Below are 20,268 nucleotides of genomic sequence, written 5' to 3' on the forward strand. Positions count from 1 at the left end.
ATAATAGCATTTACATATTCACAGCTTCCCCCAACCATGTCAGCTGGTAAAGAAGGAAATACTCTTTAGTAATCATGGAGCCATGGCCTGGATTACTGTTGTAGACATCAAGGTAATGGAAAGAGAGGCTGAAATGAAAGAATTAGGGAAAGGCTAAATTAGTTTACATTAGAATAGCCTAGAACTCAAAGAAGGGCAATTAATAATAAAGGTGAAATTAAGGAGAGAGAGGCAGTGAGGGAGAAAAGCCAAGAAAAATAGAGATGAAGAAGGGATGGATGAGAAAAGAGACATTTGAGGGGATTCCTTTCTGTAATGAATACAATGAAAAAAATAATGAAGGTAAAGAGGATGCTTAAAACATGTAGAGTGTGCCCTATAGCGAGTTTCTCCCCTGTAGCATTTTTCCAAGCAACTTCTGTAAAGATTTAAATTACTTTTTACTACTTTAGGAAAAACCCACTGTATTTTTTCTGAATGAATGCAATGCTGAACTTTGTAAGGTAGCCCAAGTTTGAGTGGCCTTCAACTCAAACCCAAGTTTGTTTGAGTTATAGATGGAATAATTTCCTGGGTAAGTGGATGGGTAAACCTACCTGACCCTTTAGATGAATGCTGTCACAGACCAAAAATCCAATGTGAATCCCCCTGACTTTTTATTGGCAGTGTCTGGTGCTCTCTCATAAGTTTGAATACTGTTACGAATTTGGGGCATTTCTGCATGATGATATTACACAGGGTGAAAACAACTATATATTCAGAGGAGCAGGATGTAGCCAGCAGAGCTTCATACTGGTGACTGTTGGAATTTTCTTGACCTCTGACATTGAATGTCAAGCGTTGAGGAATGGTCCAAGAATCCAGACCTGTCATCTGCAATGAGTCTGAGCTCAAAGCCATCTCTAACATATTCAAATCTGGACCTTATTCCAGCTCCATGCCTTGCAGGGCTCTTCACTTCAGCAGAGATAGGCAGTGCAAGGAGGGCTACAGGGTCTCATAAAGCAATAGCCTAGTCACTGGTGCTTTTAAAAAACACCACAGAGGCTTAGTCTGATTGCTCATTAATACCTCTCCACTTTGACCAGTAGAAACTGCTCCACCCTTCCTCATGCAAACATTCTCTGGGCATCCTTTGTTAAAAATTTTATTTAGTATAGCAATACTATTAATTTTCAAAATATTTCATAGTTATTGATGGGGCTTGTGGCAGAATTGAGTTATAAAGAAACACATCTGTTCTGATCTAGGTCCATTTATCTAAAGATGATCATAGTTACATAGTTAACTGAACAGACCATTGAATGGAGTCAGCATGCTTGGTAAGTTTTCTGTTATCAACAATCATTCCAGGAAGCAAAGGGGAAAGGAATCACAAATTTCCGGTAGATTGCTCTCTCACATCTGTCAGGTCTCCATTCAATTGTGATCTCCCCAGAGGGGGTTTTTGACCAAAAATAGCACTTTGTGCCACTTTCCATATCCCTACCATGCTTTACTTTCCTTTGTAGCTCTTATCACTCTGTCATTATAACGCATGCTTATCCACTTACTTATTGCCTGCCTCCCCATATGGAATGTAAGTTACATTAGGGTTGGGACTTTACTGATACATCTGAAAACAGTTTCTAACATATACAAAACACTCAATGTATGTCATTAAATATGCTCATGTTGACTTAATAAATAAATTGTCAAATGAAATTAATAGAATGAATGAATGGACACATGTAATGTGCCAGCAATGGTGGATAAATGCTTTACAAATAATAAACATTTAAATCAAATTCAATCCTGTCAGGGAAGTGTTGCTTTCATCTGATTGACAGATGTAGAAAATAAGACTCAGAGAGGTAAAATACTTTGCCTAAAAGATATGCACACAATAGGTTGCAGAACTAGGAATTGAACCTGGCTCTCTACGATGACACAACTTGTGCTATTTTTATTTATTTATTTATTTACTTTTTGAGATGGAGACTCACTCTGTCTCCCAGGCTGGAGTGCAGTGGCACGATCTTTGCTGACTGCAACCTCTGCCTCCTGGGTTCAAGCAATTCTCCTACCTCAGCCTCCCGAGTAGCTGGGATTACAGGCGCACGCCACCACACCCAGCTAATTTTTGTATTTTTGGTAGGCACGGGGTTTTGCCATGTTGGTCAGGCTGGTCTTGAACTCCTGACCTCAGGTGATCTGCCCACCTCTGCCTCCCAAAGTGCTGAGATTACAGGCGTGAGCCACTGCACCCTGTCCCAGCTTGTGCTATTTTTGTAACACTTCACTTTGTGCAAAAGCTATAGGTCAGGCTAGTTTAATATCCTTCAAAACTATAATCCTGAAGAGAGTTCTTAAAGGAAATAATTTAATGATGCTTTGGTATTGGGCTTGGCATCTCCTGGTCTTTTCTTCCATCTCCTACCTCCTCCCAATTACATCTGTCTTGGGCATCAAAATACGACTTGCCTGGGTCCCTGGGTTGAAAAATAAAGCTTGATTGTGCTAGTTTCTACACCTTGGGCAGGCTTTCTCTTTCCTCAGGCAAGTGAGAAAAGCAGAACAGCCACGAGTCTATCAGAGCTGAGGGAGGTAGCTCTGTGTTTGTCTACCAAGTGTTGGCAGTCCTGGGAAGTCTGACACACAGCATCATGCACAACCTGATGGGACTCAGTAAGAAAAAAGGAAGGAAGGTTAAGTGAGTAACAAGTGTGCTCAGGACAAGATAGAAGTAAACCAGGCAGGGAGTCCAGTGTTGACAGGAACAAGTTACTCGATGACTAATTGGAGAGAAGGACAAAGCTGTGGTACTGAAGGATGAGAAGGAGCAATGCATGATGTAAGTAACCGTGTGGTTGCTGAGTCTACCACATAAGGTAATTGTTTACGTTTTATGGTTTATGTCCTTGGATTGTGCACTGGATTTGATGACTCAACCGGGTGAGGGTCAGATGGTTTTCTAACATCTTTTGTCTCCAGAAGGACAGAAATTTGAGCTTTAAGGCATCTTCAGTTACCTTGAAATATAATTTTTTCTTGCTTTTTGTTTTATTTTTTATGCTTTGTTATTGAGGCATAATTTACATTAAATGACATCCACAAGCCAGACGTGGTGGCTCACACCTGTAATCCCAACATTTTGGGGGGCTGAGGCAGGAGGATCACTTGAGTTCAGGAGTTTGAGACCAGCCTGAGCAACATAGTGGACCTCGTCTCTACAAAATAAATAAATAAATAAATAAATAAATAAATAAATAATTAGCAAGTGTGATTGTGCATGCCTATAGTCCCAGACACTTAGGAGGCTGAAGTGGAAGAATGACTTGAGCCCAAGGAGGTTGAGGCTACAGTGAGCCATGATCATGCCATTGCACTCTAGCCTGGGTGGCAGAGTAAGACCCTGTCTCAAAAAAAAAAACAAAAAAATGACATGCACAGATCATAAATGTACAGTTTGTTTGGTGAATGCTGACAAAGGCATACCACATAACCCACACTGCAAACAAGATAGAGAATATTTACATAAATTTAAACAGTTCCCTTGTGCCCCTTCCCAGACAATCCAGCTTTCTCAAACAACCACTCTTCTGATTTCCATCATGAGGGATGACTTTTGCCTGTTTTAGAACATCATATAAATGGAATCATATATTCTTTTTTTCTGGCCTCTTTTGATTATTGTAATGTTTTTGAGATCTTCTATGATTTGTCTTCAGTATTTGATTCATTTTTATTGCTACGTAGTGCTCCATTGTAAATATACCAAATTTGTTATCCAAACATCACACATTTGCCCACTTTCTAATTGGATTGATTCATTTTGTTTTGTTGGGTTTTGATAGTTTTTTGTGCATCTTAGGTACTAGTCATTTATTGAACATACGGTCTGCTAATCTTTTCTCCATTGCGTAGCTTGTCTTTCATCTTTCGTCTTTTATCTTTTTTCAACACGGGCTTTCACATAGCAATCGTTTTTATTTTGATAAAGTTCAATATATCAATCTTTCCTTTTATGGACTGTATTGCTTGCATGGAATCTAAGAACTCTTTGCCTAGCCCTAAATTCTCAAATTTTCTTTGTGTTTTCCTAGAAGTTTTGAAATTTTACATTTTACATTTATGTTTACAATCCATTTTTGGTTAATTTTTCTTTGAGGCATGAAGTTTTCTTGCTTATGTTCATCTTTTTGCCTATAGATGTTCAATTGCTCCAGGATCATTTGTCAAAAAGACAGCTACCCTCCCACCATTGAATTGTTTTTGTACCTGTGCACCATACAAAACAGCACATTTGTATGGGTTTATTTCTGGGTTCTCTATTATGCTTCATTGTTACATGTGTCTATCACCCTGCCCATGCCATTCCAAATAAACCATAGAATAGGTTTGTATATTGAATTAATTAATTAATTAATAGTGAAATAAATTGCATTAAACCTATAGATCGATTTGGAAAGAATTGAAATCTTTATTGGGTCTTCTAATCTAGCTATGTAGTATGTCTCTCCATTTATTTAGATTTTCAAAAATTTAATCTGCATTTTGTGATTTTCAAGACATAGATTCTGTAAAATATTTTGTCAAATGTATATTTAAATATTTTAATCTTTGGAGGAATTGCAATGGTATTGTATTTTTTCATTTCAATTTCACATGTTATTGTTAGTATATAAAAATGAGATTTATTTGTATGTGTTGATCTTGTGTGGAGTCACTGCTGAATTCACATTAATTCTAGAAGGACTTTTTGGTACATTTCTTTAAGTTTTCTACATAAACAACCATATCCTCTGCAAACAGGAATAGTTTTATTCTTTTTCAATCTGTAGAATTTTATTTCTTTTTCTCAACTTATTGCAATGCTAGGAGCTCTAGTACTATGAGTAAGAATGATGAGAATGGACATCCTTGATCTTGGGGGAAAAGCGTAAGTACGATGTCAGCTGTAAGATTTTTGTAGATGCTACCTATCAAAGTAAGGTAGTTCTCCTCTATCCTAACTAACTGTAATTTTTTATTGTGAATGAACATTGGATTTTTTCAAATTCTTTTACTTTTGTTTGTTTGTTTGTCTGTCTGTTTTTAAGACAGAGTCTCACTCTGTCACTCAGGCTGGAGTGCAGTGGCATGATCACTGCTCATTTTAGCCTCAATCTTCTGGGCTCAAGCAATCCTCTTACCTCAGACCCTTGAGTACTTGGGGCTACAGGCACATGCCTCAATACCCAGCTAATTTTTTAATCTTTTGTAGTGATGGGGTCACACTATGTTGCCCAGGTTGATGTTGCACTCCTGGGCTCAAGTGATCCTCCCACCTCGGTCTCCCAAAGTGCTAGGGATACTGCACCAGGACTTCAAATACATTTTCTGCTTTAATTGATATGATCATACAATTTTTCTTGAGTGTTATCAACCTTGTTGATATGGTTGATTATACTGATTGATTTGGGAATGAGGAACCAGACTTGCATACCCAGAATAAGTCCCACATGGTCATGGTGTACAATTCTTTTAAATCATTTTTAGATTTAATTTGCTAGTGTTTTGTTAAGGAAATTTTTGTCTAATTTCATAATGGATATTGATTTGTTGTTTTCTTTTTTTACTATCTTTGTCTGATTTTGGTATCAGGGCAATATCAGCCAGATAAAATGAGTTGAAAATTGTTCCTTCTTCTATTTTCTGGAGGAAGTGGTTATAAAATTGGAGTTAATTTTTCCTTAAGTATTTGGTAGCATTCTCCAGTTAAATCATCTAGATCTAAAGTTTTGTTTTGCTTTGTTTGGGTAACAGAGTGAGACTCTGTCACCCAGGCTGGAGTGTAGTGGCACAATCTTGGCTCACTGCAATCTCCTCCTTGGGGTTCAAGCGATTCTCGTTCCTCAGCCTCCAGAGTAACGGGTTACAAGCATACATCTGCACGCCCGGTTAATTTTTATGTATTTAGTAGAGATGGGGTTTAACCATGTTGACCAGGCTGATCTCGAACTTCTGGCCTCAAGTGATCCACCAGCCTCAGCTTCCCAAAGTGCTGGGATTACAGGTGTGAGCCACCACACCTGACATAGACCTAAGATTTTTTTCATATTTTTTGTTATGAATTCGATTTTTTTAAATGTTATAGGGCTATATGTATTACCTATTTTATCTAGATTGAATTTTGGTTGTTTGTGGCATTTCTTTTTTGTTGTTTTTGTTTTTGTTTTTTCTAGTTATATAGCTTGTAAGTGACCCTAACTGACCTTTTTTCAACTTTTTTTTTTAGTTTCAGGGTACAAGTACAGGACAGCATGCCTTAGCTCTTTTCCCTAATGCTCTTCCCACCTTTTGCCCTCCCATAACAGGCCCCACCCAGTGTGTGTCGTTCCCCTTCCTGTGTCCATGTGTTCTCATTGCTCAGCTCCCACTTATAAGTGAGAACATGTGGGTTTGGTTTTCTCTTTCTGCATTAGTCTGCTGAGGATAATGGCTTCCAGCTTCAGCCATGTCCCAGTTTGTGGTTTTTCAGGAAATTGATTGATTTATTCTAAGCTGTTAAATGTATGATCATAAAGTTGGTCACAGAATTCCATGATTATCTTGTAGGATTTGTAATGATATAACTTTACTTTCTGCCTTTTCATTTTTGTTAGTCTTGGTGGAGGTTTATCAATTTTACTAAATTTTTTAAGAATTAGCTATTTTCATTGATTTTCTTTGTCATTTTGCTGCTTTAAATTTTATTTAATTCCACTCTGATCTTTATTATTTTCTTCCTTCTGCTTATCAGGGGCTCATTTTTCTCTTACTTTTCTAGTTTCTTGAAGTAAGAACTTAAATTATTGATTTGAAAATTTTCCTTGTTTTTAATGTAAGCATTTAGTGCTATAAATTTCCCTCTCAGCACTACTTCAGATAGTTCCTACATATTCTGATGTGTTGTATTTTCATTTTCATATTTTTAATTTCCTTTGAGACTCCCTCTTTGACCCATGAAATATTTAGAAGCATGTTTTTAAGTTTCCTTATTTTTAGAAATTTTCCTGTTTTCTGTTATTGGTTTCCAGTGTGATTCTATTATCAACATACTCTGTATGGTTTTAATTCTTTCAAATTTGTTGGTGTCTGTTTTATGGTCCAACATACAGTTTATCTTAGTATATGTTCTGTGTTCACTTGAAAAGGGTACATAGTTTACTGTTTTGAGATGGAATCTTCGTTTATGTTAAAAAGTAATTGCAGTTTTTGCCATATATATTTATTTTGACATTTATATATATGTCATTAGATCCTGTTTGTGTATTGTGTTGTTCAGATCTTCCATATCCTTGCTGATTTTCTTTCTAGCCATTCTGTCAGTTGCTGAGAGAAGGGTATGGCAGTCTTCAACTATAGTTGTGTGTGTATCTATTTCTCCGTTCAGTTCTATTGGTTCTTGCCATGTGTATTTTGAAGTTTTGTTGCTTGGTATGTAAACATACGACTTTCTAGTGAACTAATTCCTTTATCATAATGTAATGTCTCTCTTTGTTGTTAGCAATTTTCTTGGCTCTGGTGTCTAATTTATCAGATATAAATATAGCCAATTCTGCCTTCTTTGTTAATGTTTGCATGATAATCTTTTTCCACTTTTCCTTTTTTTTATTTTCAACATGCCTATGTCACTAAATTTGGTGTGAGTTTCTTATGGACTGTATATAGTTGAGCATTGATTGGTATATTTAGACAATGTACATTTAGGGCACTTAGGGCTTCCATTTTATTATTTGTTTTCTGTTCATTTATCCTGGTTTTGTTTCCTCTGTTTATCTTTTATTGTCCTCCTATGGGCTATTTCAGGAAAAAAAATTAAAATTTCATCTTGACGTATTTATTTCTTTACTGGGATTTTTCTATTTTTTCATTTGTTTGAAGTGAATTTGCAATTTATTGTTGAAACATTTTCATGACAGTTGCTTTAAAATACATGTCAAATAATTCCAACATCTGACTCATCTCAGTGTTAGCATAGTTGATTGTCTTTTCCTACTGAAATTGTGGATGTTTTAGTTCTTGGTGTAGCCAGTGTTTCTAAATTGTATGTTGGACATTTTGTCTATTTTATTAGAAGATGCTAGGTCTTATTTAAATCTATTTTAGCAGGCAGTTACCCTATTTAGGTTTAGCACACAGGTCCTGGCCTACTTTTGAAGGCTATGATTCCAATAGCAGTTTAATTTTCAGAGCTTTGGGCTGTTATTTGGCTTGCTTGGTTTACCTGGTGCCACTGGGGCTTCCACTGGTTCCTGTTCGTATTGCTTGAAGAAAGTGGAAGGGGTTTCCCTAGACTAGGCTGCTTCTGTCTCTCTATGGAAGAAGAACTTAGGTCTCAGGGACAAAGAGACTTTCTGGGCCAAACCATTTGTGTGGCTGGGTCCTTTCTGCTGGTTCTACCTGCCTGTTCCTGTGTGTCCCAGTGGGGAAGGAGCCTCAGGCACTTGGAGGTGGGGAGCTTCCTAGGCCAGGTACCTATTGTGGCATAATCCTCTTACATAATATGCCCCAGTGTTGCCCTGGAGTTCCTGGGCAGGGTCCTGTGGCCAAAGAGGCTTCCAGAGGCCTGGCCAATTATTATGGCTGCATCCCTCTTGCCTGTTTCTCCCTCTAGCTTTGGTATATTTCAACACAGGAGAATAGTCACCACCTGGCCACCTGGCAGAAAAGGGGAGTGCTTCCCAGACACCTATTATTAGCAGGGATTCTAGGTCTATTCCTCTTGCCCTGGTGTCACGCTGGTTTCAGAGAGATATCGTCAGAGAGACTCTCTTTTGATGTGAGAGAGACATGAGCCAACTTGGGCTATCTTCTATTGTAGGTTGGGGGTCAGAAAATACCAACTCTAGGTTGCCTTCTTGTGTTGGGTAGGGCCCATCAGATGCCCTTCCACTGTGCTATTCCTCCAGACTAGCATCCCACACCAGTTTTCCTTGTTCTTACCACCTTTCAGAGTTCTCTTTCAGCCATCTCTTGAGTAATTTCAAGGGCTCACAGTTAGTTGTAGTTAATGGAGCGGAACAGGAAGAAACAGATTTACAGCATCTTGTCCAGACCAGAGGTTCAGTATACTTTTGAAAAACAATTGTCTTCGGCTCTCAGATGCCTTCTACTGCATTTAGGAACTTTGAAATATTATGGGCCTAGTCATCATTGCAGTAATGATTTCCAGGCACCGCTGCCTTGGGGCAGCAACACAGCCCTAAGTTGACACCTGGATCTATCATACAAGCAGCCGGTGAGAGCAAGGGGTCAATAGGTGATTATTTTGTAAACAGGATCAAAGTCACTGTAGTACTTCCACTTACATAGATATCTTCAGTTAAATGTTGTACATGATATTTTCTTCCTTCTCTTTTCCCATAAGGCTAGTCTTTAAAATTCATCTTAACTGGATTTAATATGTCCATAAGACAAGGGAAAGTGAGTATAATGGGACTAATCTGGGGCCCTACCACACCTCTTTATTAAAAATTTTATATTAATTTCCCCAAAAACTGGATAATGAGAGCTTCTACACGAAAATGTAGAAAACGTATCATAAATCAGAATTATAAATTAAAAGAAATGTGATGAAATTTAATGAAGATAATGACAAAATATTGCATTTAGGGACAAGATGTCCTTGAATAAACTAAAGAAACAGTTTAACAACAGTTTATATGAAAACCAAATAGAGAACTTCATTACCATGATCTACAAAACTTTAGTAATCTTAATATAAATACTGAAGTCAGCCGCAGGAGTTATGGGCGCTTCATGCTCTACTATTGTGTTTCTCAAGTTTTAATGTGCCTACAGATTAGCTGGGTATCTTGTAAAACTTTAGATTCTGATTTAGCATGTCTGGAGTAGGGCTTGGAATTCTACAGTCTAATAAACTTCGGGAGATGTTGGTTCTGTTGGTCAATGGATTACATTTTGAGTAGCAAGGTCCTGCCTTATACGAATTACTAGGGTAAGATATTTATTTATGAGAAAGTATCACATCTCAAGAGAATCACTGAAAAATGAATTTGTTCAGAAAAGGTAAGGCAAGGTAGTAAGAAGCTAGAAATTGCTATGATATGAATGTTTGTGTCTCCTCGAAAATCATGTTGAAATCCTAGACCCTAAGGTGATGATATTGGGAGAGTTATAAAGATGAAGCCCTCAGGAACGGGATGAGTGCTTCTATTAAGAGGCCCAACGGAGCTCAATTGTCCCTTCCTCCATGTGAGGACACAGTGAGAAGGCACCATCTATGAGAAAGCAGGCCCTCACCAGACACCGAATCTGCTGGTGCCTTGGTCTTGGATTTCCCAGCCTCTAGTACTGTGAGAAATAAATTCATGTTGTTTATAAGCTACCCAGTTTATATTTTTTACAGCAGCCTAAAGGGCTAAGACAGAAACTAAGTTTTAACGGTAACAGTAGAAAGGTCAACCCTTAATTAACTAAGAATTCTTTCAAATTTATAATATAACCATCCAAAGAAAAAGAGGCCAACAAGTTAACCAGAAAGAAAAAGAAATCACAGAAGACCAAACACAGATAACAAACGAACATATGAAGAGATGTTTGACCTCAGCAGTGATCATGGCATGCAAATTAAAATAATAATGGGATATTTTTCCAGTCAGTGCATAGGCAAAAGTTTGATAAAATCCAGTGGAAAAATAGTCACCGTCATACATGGTTGGGATATGAATTGCCATAACCTTTTTGAAAAGTCATATAGCATTATCTATTTTTAAAAAATCTTAAATGCACACATATACTTTGGTTTGTCAATTCTACTTACAGGAGTCTTCTTTAATGAAATAAAGTTAGAATTACATATATACATACAAATATGTTTACTGCAAAGGCTTAAAAATAACGTGAATACTCATCAACTAATAATTGACTAAACTGTAGCACATGCAATACAAGAGAACTTTCTAATAAATTCCTGTCTTCCAAGGGTGGGATGAAGAATTAGGAAACTCTTTGCACTAGAATGTTCAATCTGAGGTCATAAGAAATACTGTTTGGGAAATTCTTGCAAGACACCAGCCTGCCTTATTTCTAAGTTTTCTTCTGACTCTAATGTGTAAGTCTACAAATTAGGCAGAGTGACCTTCTTATAGTAAAGGAAAAGAAAAAGAAGAGAGGCAAATTTTTCAGTTTATTTACATCTGCTCTCCTCATTTTAGAATTGAGACTTTGGGAGCAGGTTTAAGAGGTAGAATATTTTCATTAGTATGTATAGAGGCCACAGACTGAAGCTATTTCATTTAGTTACAGAATAAATTTGGAAAAATGGTTATTAGTTTCTCTATCTCTAATTGTTCAAACAAGATCCATATTTCAGAAAATGCCTCCTTCATATTCACAGTCACTAGTTGAAAGTGACTAATTTATGACTGGGCAGGGACACAGCGTCAAACACCCTGAGCATATGGATAAGTGACTCTCTGTGTGTCTAAGATCGATGGAGCCTGACGCCTGCTCCCTTGCCAGGAGCGTGGGCCAGCATAAATGTACTCAGGAAGGGGAGAATGGCATCTCATTATGTACTGGGATGGAGTGAGCAGTGAGCGGCTGGAAGCCTGCATTTCCCTTCATTAGCGGTTTCCAAACTGTAACACTCCCTCAGAGCTGTTTCTGGGGCTCAGCAAGATTTATGACAAGTGTTTGAAATATGTTTAAATAATTATTTTTTAAAAATGAATTAAAAACCAGAAAACACATTCAACGGAATATATGCCAAATTTTAACACACTAGAAACCATCAAAATATTAATATATATTCTTATTGATAGGCTGTTTAGAAAAGATTATGAATGTCAATGCATAACTTTGTATAGAAAATACTGTTTTACCTATTTTGTGACTCATGATTTCATAATTTGTGATTTCATTTGGAAAAAGAAAATTATGTTAGAATTTTTATAGACCCTTCCCAAAATCACAAGTTAGGGAAAGACAGAAAAGTAAGGGTGAAATGAACAGAGCCTGAGAAATCGCTGTTAGAATGATTCATGCATATATTGCCCAAACCTTTAACGGTTTTTATGGCTGTCCTTCTGAATGCTCCACCTTAAAAAAGCTCTTTATTAAATTTACAGCATTTAAGTGTATTTTATTCTTTTCAGAATAGGATAATTTTCTTCTCTCATTCTTATCTTTTTACTGTATTTTTTTTGGCTGGGAGGGGGTTGATGCTAGGAGTTGTATTTGAATTGAATTTTTGGTGATACTTTTTAATATAATTACCTGCTTGATAATTTCTGTTCAAAGGAGGGGGCTCTTCTCAACACACTCAATTCTTTTTCTATTATAAACATATTTTGAGACATTAAATGAACTGGGAAACTTTCCAGGACAAGGTCTGGAGTTTAAGCACATAGGTTCAAATTCTAGGTCCACTGTCCTCAAAGTAAAGCTTAACATGGGCACAATTTCAAAGTTCTGGCTCAGTTTCCCTTTTTACACGATGGAGATAATAATAATATTGACACTATCAGGTTCTGGTAAGGACCAATGGACTCAATATATGTAAAATGTTTAGCATGGTGTCTAGCACATAAGCATTCCACAAATGTTAGTATCATTATTATTTTTACACAACTTTTTGCCCAAATTTACTATGAGAACTGTAAGTATCAAACAGAAAAATAAAGAGGGAGACTAAAAGAAAAAGGAGATACCGTGTGCATCCATTTATGTCATATACTCATCAAAAAGACATTTGTATTATTTGTTGATTTTTCAATAAATCCTGTGAGCTATGCACTAATAAGAACCAAGGCACTGAGAAGTTAAGACGCCAAACAGCAAGTGGTAGTGGTAGAGGGGTTAGACAGAAACAAGGGCTTTTGACTCCAAGTCCAGTACCCTTTCTTCCATGGTGTTCCTTCTGTCATACATGCCAAGATTTATTAATGTTAACCATGGGTGGCCAAATTTTTATTCTCTTCATTATTTTTGATAGGTATGTAATTCCGATGGCCCCTAGATCAGGAGTCTCCAACCTTTTTGGGATCAGGGACCAGTTTTGTGGAAGACAATTTAAGGGGAGGGAGGAGATGGTTTGGAGATGAAACTGTTCCGCCTTGGATGATCAGGCATTAGTTAAGTTCTCATAGTGAGTCCACAACCTAGATCCTTGGTATGCCCCATTCCCAATAGGACTGGTGCTCCTATGAGAAGCTAATGCCAATGCTGATCTGACAGGAGACAGAGCTCAGGTAGTAATGCTCCCTCCCCACTCACCTCGTGCTGCATGGCCCTGGTCCTAACAGGCCAGGGATCAGTATCTGTCCGTGGTCAGGGGGTGGGGACCACCGCCCTAGATGGTAACCACTCATTCATTCACTCCTCTAATATTTGTTTTGTGTAAATACATATGACAATGGGCAACACCTAAACTGGGTGGAACAAAGTAGGAAAGAATTTGGCAAAGATGTTGTATCAGGAGAACAAAACAAAATCACTCCCATTATTTTAACAGACAAAACGTCATATAGGAAATTGGTGTTAGAGGACTGAAAAGGCAAATAGGAACATGGACATAATATGGAGAGAGTGAGTGCAGGCTTCATCTCTAGGGATGGGAGAAACACAGGGAAGAAACTGGGGTCATTAGCATCCAGAAGTTTAGAGTAGGAGTCCTTTTAAGCTGAACTCAAACTTCCCAGGAGAAGGCGGCTGATTGGCTGGTGAGTGTATGAGAAGGAGGCTTCTGCAGGGAGAAAAACAACTGGAAACTGGAACAACGCAGGCTGCCAGGGCGAAAATGCACCGTGGGTGATGCTGCAGGAACAGGAAGCAAACAGGAAGGACTCGATCACTTCCCTTTTCTCGAGTTCCGCTCTCCCTCTAGCGCCCTTTGGCAGAGTCTAGCATGGCACCATCAGGCCAAGCTGAAATGTGGTTTGCAGAGAGCCAGCCCCAGCATCACAGGTGAGTTTGGAACTGAGACAACAGATTAACAACCAGCAGATATACGCACATACTGTTGTGATTAATTTATATTAATATGTAAGTTGTGCTACAGAGGAAGAAACTATTTTTTTTTTTTTTTACTAGGAAACTCCTAGATTCCATTATATCTAATTGGACTTTATGTCCTAATTTACTGTTTATCTTATATATTATCTCAACTTTTTCAGCCCTTCTCCATTCTCACTCATAATGCTCCAGACTAAACCCGTATCATGTCTTAGTGGGCTTATTCCAGTTGATTTCCCCACCTCCAGTTTTACTGCCTCCAGCCCATCCTACCTGCCAACAAAACAATTCCTATTACTCCACTCTTAAGGCCCTTAATTAACCTTCTGTAACCTACAGAATAATATCTAAACTTGTTCATAGAATACAGACTGCCTCTCCTTCCAACCTGCCCACCTCCTACCTCAGATCTCATCTGTACTAAAACTACTCAAAACCTTTGCTTTAATATTATACCATAGCAAAGTTGAGAGGTAGGCTGAGGAGCTAAGGAAAAGCAATATGTGTTTAGAATGAAAGAATTACCACAATCGAGCACATCTATGATTAACGGCACCCAGCATTTTTTTTTTTGCTGGCAAAAGCATTAGAAGCTAACAGAAAGAAGGACATTGAGAGAGTTGCCCAGTCACCCAACGACTCATAAAAATCTGCCAAGGACTACTCCACTCTTAAGGCCCTTAATTAACCTTCTGTAACCTACAGAATAATATCTAAACTTGTTCATAGAATACAGACTGCCTCTCCTTCCAACCTGCCCACCTCCTACCTCAGATCTCATCTGTACTAAAACTACTCAAAACCTTTGCTTTAATATTATACCATAGCAAAGTTGAGAGGTAGGCTGAGGAGCTAAGGAAAAGCAATATGTGTTTAGAATGAAAGAATTACCACAATCGAGCACATCTATGATTAACGGCACCCAGCATTTTTTTTTTTGCTGGCAAAAGCATTAGAAGCTAACAGAAAGAAGGACATTGAGAGAGTTGCCCAGTCACCCAACGACTCATAAAAATCTGCCAAGGACTAGAAACCATATAAAAACAAACACACATACTTTAAAACTTTTGGATGTTTAATATTTCAAAAATATAAATAATAGCCAAGCAATGGTTTTTGAAAAAATATAGAGACGTGAAGGACAAATTTTCTCATCTTGCTGTCAGAGGATTGTGTTGTTAACAACTTTCTTAGACATGAGTTGGAGAAACAGGTGGCGTTTCTATTAACCAGTTTTAAAACTATTGTAATATCTTACCAATAATGAAATATCTTTTCAAAAGTAAAAACTAATAGCTAAGATATACTGAAAACTTTTATGTATCAGGCACTATTCTAGGTACTTACATATATTGTCTCATTTATTTTTCACCAGCTCATTTATTTTTCACCAGCTCCCTATAAAGTAGATACTTTTATTATCCCATTTTACAGATAAGGAAGCTGAGGCTCTATGAAGTTAATTATCTTGCCCAAGGTCACACTGCTACTAGGTGGTGGTACCACTAGCTCTTTGAGGGTCAATAAGGTGAAAAGTTAGTAACTACTTGTGAATGGCTTTTATTCCCCCTGTGGCTAGAAAAAAATTTTTGTATTTGGTTTAAAACTTCATTTTATTTAAATGGGGTTTTAAAGGTACAGGGAAATAATTTTTTCAATGGGCTATATCATATCATAATTTAACATTGGCAGATGACTTTTTAATTTAGTGGTTGATAGATACTATTATATAAATGATCTCAATTGTGCCTTGATTAAACAAGACTAGTTACAGTCACAAGACAGAAGAGAAGCCACATTTCCTATCCTGGGAGTTCAATGTAGGTTAGAATCCGGAGGCTTAGCTGAATCAGAGACAGATCTTGCTGAAGCAACGATATGATGAGAAAGTTAGCTCATCAAAATAAGTTGGAAATCTAGTAACCATTTGGCAGAAGACTGCAATTCATAAAAGCAACTATTTCCAAAGGTAGCCACATCGGTGATAGATTTGACCCTACGACCAACACCAAAGTAAAGAACTGCTGATACAAAGTAAAAGTTCCAGTATAAATTACATACCTACCATGAGTTAACCACAGATTAATTCAGAAAGAGTTGAGAAGACAACTCATAATCTTACTGTTTATCAGGCATATACTAGGTGTTAGCCAGTCATTCTGTTAAGCCCTCTATATATGTTATCCCATTTTAACCTCAGATAAACCACATGGAGCATTTTTATCTCCGTATTACAGATGAGGATATAGAAATAAATTAAAATAAGTAACATACTCAAGATCATCGAGGTAGGAAAACCACCTTCACACCTAGATTTATTCAAGTTTAAAGCCTCTGCTCTTTCTACTGCCTCACACTACCTCAGCTATTATTGAACACAGAGTCTTATTTATTTCTATAATAGCTCTGATTATTTAAGCAATAGAATTTTGTATTCAGAAAATAGAACCCCTCATTTTCAGTTCACCACATCAGCTAGAAAGATTTGTACAGCACTTTTTTTGTCATGAAAAGAGCAACCCGGCCGGGCGCGGTGGCTCAAGCCTGTAATCCCAGCACTTTGGGAGGCCGAGACGGGTGGATCACGAGGTCAGGAGATCGAGACTATCCTGGCTAACACGGTGAAACCCCGTCTCTACTAAAAAATACAAAAAACTAGCCGGGCGAGGTGGCGGGCGCCTGTAGTCCCAGCTACTCGGGAGGCTGAGGCAGGAGAATGGCGTGAACCCGGGAGGCGGAGCTTGCAGTGAGCTGAGATCCGGCCACTGCACTCCAGCCTGGGCGACAGAGCGAGACTCCGTCTCAAAAAAAAAAAAAAGAAAGAAAAGAGCAACCCATTACAGCCGCTCAGGCCGTTGTCCTTCTGGCTCAGAAGTTCTATAGCATGTGCCTAGAGTTTGCAAATCCTACACACCAATAGAATAATGCACTCCATCATTCAAGAGTAACACGCTAGGATTGAAGGTGGTTAGTTGGGGAGAATGGATGATTTCCTGACTAATTCAGGATAGTCATGCTGGTAAATATACAGAGAGGACAGGTATGGTGTTTTGGTTGGTTGCTACTTAAGTAGGCAAATGTTTTGAATATCATCTTTGTGATGAGAGGGTTGTTGGGACACAGAAGGTAAATGATTGTTTCTTTAATTTGTAAAAGCTATTTGTTTTGTAAGCAGAAAGACCAGTAGGAAACGGGCAACTAATAAGAATACTGAACATACTTAATCATGAAAAATGGTGAAGCTATTGTCAATTTCAGCTCTGTGGACACATTCTAGGAGGTTTTAACTGCAAGAAATGCTTAGTTATATTCAAATCAGGAGGAAATGCTGATTGAGAAACATTGAAGATCAACAAATTCCTCATACTATTTAGGCAATAGTATTCTTTATTTTTGTTCCAATTATGCATGATATTAAATAAGGAATATTCTGGAAGCTCTGCTTAACTGTTTCAGAGAACTTCTATTTTTATTAACTGTGGTCCTTCTTAAAAATAATTCTCTCTATGAGATCATATGTGCAAAGTGCCTATACTAGTGCCAGCTCGCTGAGACAGCTCATGTAGCTCAGCTTTCTTTTCCTTACTGGAACTCTAGCTGTACAGAGTTCTGTTCCATGATCCAGTCATCACCTGGATGTAATTAGCTCAACTGTAGTCACTTCGAAAGGAAAAATAGTTTCTAGGGTGTTATTTTTTTCATAAACAAAACCAATGCAATTAATGTGGATGTTATAAGCCATGTTAAATTCATATTTTATTTTATTTTTATTTATTTATTTATTTTGAGATAGAGTCTCACTCTGTTGCCAGGCTGGAATGCAATGGCACAATCTCAGCTCACTGCAACCTACGCCTCCCAGGTTCAAGCAATTCTTCTGCCTCAGCCTCCTTGAGTCGCTGGGACTACAGGCATGCGCCACCACGCCCAGCTAATTTTTGTATTTTTAGTAGAGATGGGGTTTCACCATGTTGGCCAGGATGGCCTTGATCTCTTGACCTCATGATCTGCCTGCTTCCGCCTCCCAAAGTGCTGGGATTACAGGTGTGAGCTACCACGCCCAGCCTAAATTCATATTTTCTCCATACAAACATAAGTTTACTGGGCTTTTTTATCTGATAACTATAGTGGTCTAAATCTAATTCTTCGAATACACTTTTTTTAAAGCTGCTTTTTACCAATTGGATGAAATTACAGTAAGATGGCCAGAGAAACGATTTATGAGCAGACCCCAAGAGAGTAATCAATTTACACTTTGAAGCATGAAATCTGACTGCCCTTTTCTCTAACGTAACACACCATATACTACAATTTATTGGCTATAAAACTACTCATTCATAGTCATTCACTTTGTCCCATGATTTCTCTATGCAATCTTCAAAGAAAGGATTGATATGAAATTGGTTAACTATTTATTTCATATAGAAAAAGCTCCACCTATGTTTTTTAGTTCTGCTTAGGAAGAAGGCTGCCATACATTGGTAATGGAATTCTGCAGTTAACGTTCACAATATATTTTATTCAATTGACTATTAATGTTTAGGCCTCAAGAATTTTTATTATTATTATTTATTTTACTTTATTTTATTTATTTATTTTGAGACGGAGACTCGCTCTGTCACCCAGGCTGGAGTGCAGTGGCGCAATCTCGGCTCACTGCAAGCTCCGCCTCCCAGGTTCAAGCCATTCTCCTGCCTCAGCCTCCTGAGTAGCTGGGACTACAGGCGCCCACCACCACGCCTGGCTAATTTTTTTGTATTTTTAGTAGAAATGGGGTTTCACCATGTTAGCCAGGATGCTCTTGATATCCTGACCTCGTCATCTGCCCACCTCAGCCTCCCAAAGTGCTGGGATTACAGACGTGAGCTACCTCGCCCAGCAAGAATTATTCATTTGTCTTCCCACATACTTTTTTTCTTCCTCAGGTTATAAAGTTAGACAACATTTTCTTTTCCAGCTTTTCAAATTTACTACAGCAACTACCCTTCCTTCCCAAAACATTTCATTCAGAAAATAAGATGATTTAATTTACATTACTTTGAAGATAACAGATTTCTAAGTAATGTCAAACTCATTCCCCACTATTCAATTTATGTTCAAAGGTCCAACTGATGCTCATATTACAAAGATTGATAGAGTAAATTGTCAAATGTTCAGTAAACGTTTCAAGGACATTCAAGAAAGACGCTTGGATCTTTTGTAAACATGTATTTTGGCAAAAATTCCCAAAATTTCTAAAATTTGAATATGAATAGAGGTATATTTCATTTTCAATATCATATTATGTCAATCCTTTCTCTTCTTTAAAAACTGGTGTGTATTAAAAATGGAAAGTTTACATTTTTATTTTCAAAATGTTTTGAATCTTGGGAACTCTGTCCCTCTTTTAAAGACATTAAAATAACACTTTTCACTTATCTTAAAGTCATTTTTACGCTTGCTTTTAAATTTATTTCCATTTGGAGATGGAACATATCACCTATCGTCTCTGAATCTGCATTCATTGACAGAGAAACAATAATTCCTAGAGCAAAAAGTTTTAGTTACAATTTGAGGAGAAAGGATATTTTGTTAAAGTTGAGTGATTCCTTTAATAGTATAACTTCTCTATATCAAGGACTAGGAGAATATAATAACTTAATGTAATTATGTTTTTCTTTCAGTATGTTCAATCTAGCACAAAAGCCTTGCTAAATAATCAACTATCACCTCTCATTCATAAGGGTCTTTCTTTGATTATAAGAAAAAGAAATTTAGCAGGCATTCTCTGCCCTCCAGGCAACTGTTCCTTATACAAGGAACTGCCCATTAAAATCACTTTAAAATAGGCATTAGAGGGTAATCAAGAACACTTGTGAAGTTTCTCAGCTATTCGATATATGAAACTGAACCCAAGGCAGATTTAGTCAAATGAGAGTATTAGAGCACTTACAATTGAAACAGCCTATTTTATACTGTTTCTGATGCTCTGCTAACTAATTTTAAAAGTGAGGAAATTTCTTATGACTTGAATTCTTCTATAATTTTTCCAGAGCAAGTTGTATTAGTGAATCATCTAGTTCCTTATTACAAAAAGTGCAGTCTGTGAACCACACTGGCATCATCTGGGAACTTGTTAGAAATGCAGCATCTCAGACCTACTGAATCAGAATATGCATTTTTAGTGAGATACCCAGATGATACATAAGGATATAAAGATTTAAGAAACATTGATCTAGTTAACATTGATACTTGGAAGGGCTAAAGATTCTTTATTACAGAATTTTCCAATCTATGTGCTAGGAC

At 37.5% G+C, this 20,268-nt stretch overlaps 1 long non-coding RNA gene across 1 annotated transcript in view; it reads left to right on the forward strand.

The window, feature by feature from the left end:
- The first annotated feature begins 13,745 nt into the window (after positions 1-13,745).
- Positions 13,746-20,268, forward strand: part of LOC106998863 (uncharacterized) — a 50,142-nt gene continuing 43,619 nt past the window's right edge. The window contains exon 1 of the long non-coding RNA XR_013418186.1: positions 13,746-13,935. This is a non-coding gene — a long non-coding RNA (uncharacterized LOC106998863). The remainder of the gene's footprint in view (positions 13,936-20,268) is intronic.

This window comes from Macaca mulatta, chromosome 6, assembly GCF_049350105.2.
Source record: "Macaca mulatta isolate MMU2019108-1 chromosome 6, T2T-MMU8v2.0, whole genome shotgun sequence".
Taxonomy (NCBI): Eukaryota; Metazoa; Chordata; class Mammalia; order Primates; family Cercopithecidae; genus Macaca; species Macaca mulatta.